General features: G+C 39.0%; 1 long non-coding RNA gene across 1 annotated transcript; it reads left to right on the top strand.

Annotated features, from left to right (window-relative positions):
• Positions 1 to 331: 331 nt before the first annotated feature.
• LOC113473162 lies at positions 332 to 1,135 on the top strand. The gene is made up of 2 exons (XR_003395216.1): positions 332 to 517; positions 1,095 to 1,135. It is a non-coding gene; the product is annotated as an uncharacterized LOC113473162 (long non-coding RNA).
• Positions 1,136 to 1,897: the final 762 nt, after the last annotated feature.

Here is a 1,897-nt window from a genome sequence, read left to right as displayed (position 1 = left end):
GCGGATCTCTAAGTTCAGCTTTTCTGAGATTTTTCAGAATACCTATTTATAGTCATATTGGAAAAACGTAAAAAAAAACCAGTTGAGAAAAAATTGTTCGGCAAAGTTTAGAGATTAGGCTGAAGGCGACGGTATTTTGCTGTGATAGTGGATTTAAGAATTCCAAACAGTTTTTCTCTAAGCTTGAAGCTTCATCCTTTAGGAAATTTTTCGCTGAATTTCGAAATCGATCGAGTAATTCGATAATTCGTAAATCGATTTGTTCAGTTCTGTTTTTAAGTTGTTGAGGAAATTCGTCTGATCATGAATTCGGTAAGAGTTTTCTCTGAAGGCGACGGTACTTTGCTGTGATAGTGATTTAAGAATTCCAAACAGTTTTTCTCTAACCTTAAAGCTTCATCCTTTAGGAAATTTTTCGCTGAATTGCGAAATCGATCGAGTGATTCGATAATTCGTAAATCGATTTGTTCAGTTCTGTTTTTAAGTTGTTGAGGAAATTCGTCTGATCATGAATTCGGTAAGAGTTTTCTCCTTTTCTTTTACCTCTGTAAATTGCATACCAATAGAACAGTTGCGCTTACTTGGGTGATGTTTTAAAGTCAAAAAGCTGGGAAAATGAGGGATTCCGGAACTTTTCTTTTTCTTCCACTCATGAATTCGGTAAGAGCTTTCTCCTTTTCTTTTACCTCTGTAAATTACTTACCAATTTCTGATTTACTCACTCTGAATTAGTTCTGTAAATGATCTTCTTCTTGCTCTTGCTTTCATTAACTCAATTTTTTTACCTTATACCAGTCATTCACACTCAGACCTAGGTCTATCAGACCACTTGACAGACCAAAGTTTCAAGATTTTCGGCCTCTCACGCTCAGAATGTCTGACAGACCTAACTAGGTCCGTGAATAGAGTAGAATATACCTAATACCTACCCTGCTTATACTACCAGAATGTTTCGAGACTGAAAATTCCCATTACTTCCGCAGTCTAAATAAAAAACCTTGCTTGATTTTTTTTTTTTATTATTTATATCTATTATTATATACTTTCTTTTAAGAAGAAAACATTCAAACAAAATTTAAAATGTTGGTCCACAGATTCTCTCCACACTTCTACTGGCCACGGCTTTCGTCATCCCTCGCACGGCCCACCCCCAAACCCCTCCTACCCTTTACCCCTACGCGGCCCGCGCGGAGGGCGCCCACAGTCTCAGAGGCCACCACGATACGTGATTCCCGCTACGACACCAGCGCTAAGGCTTCTACAGGGGACAGGCGGGAGAATTGCGGAACTAGGCGGTGCGAGCTCGAAGTTGGGCGATTCGCCGTAGTGTCACTAAGAGAGCTTGGATGTAGCGCCTCAAGCGACCGTGGGCGTGACTTATTATACGTACCCCGCCTATGTGGGCCACGGCCTGCCCCGCCTGTTTTACTACTTACCTCCCCAACAACGTACCTGCCCACTAATGTTGTGTACTAGAGGTCAAAGGACCACCCCCCGGCCCGGAATAATCTTTTTTTTGGAGTATAGATTAATTTTTGATCAAGTTCATTGATTATTTTTTAATTAGCTTAATTTAATTGTTTTTTTTTTTTTTAATTTTTTTAATATGGATTACCTATGGGGACATAATTTTTTTTGTTTGGAAACACAAAATGCGAACAAAGGTAAGCGATCATCAGTCTCTACATCTTAGATATTTTGGAAGAAGGATTTTTTCGAAAATGGCTGAAATAAAACGTGCATTTTTGATGTGACATTTAATTTTTGCTTTGGATTTTGACCTTTTTTGTTGCTTTATCTTGAAAAAATTTATCAATCTTTTGAAGCATAGCTATTATACTTCCCTCAAGTTTCGTGTCGATGGAGACCAAAGGCGGTTGTCGTCGAGGCAGCGGGT

The sequence above is a fragment of the Diaphorina citri genome, unplaced genomic scaffold (genome assembly GCF_000475195.1).
Source record: "Diaphorina citri unplaced genomic scaffold, Diaci psyllid genome assembly version 1.1 scaffold17280, whole genome shotgun sequence".
Taxonomy (NCBI): Eukaryota; Metazoa; Arthropoda; class Insecta; order Hemiptera; family Psyllidae; genus Diaphorina; species Diaphorina citri.
Note: the sequence above shows the minus strand (reverse complement) of the source record. Positions and strands in the feature narration are given on the sequence as shown.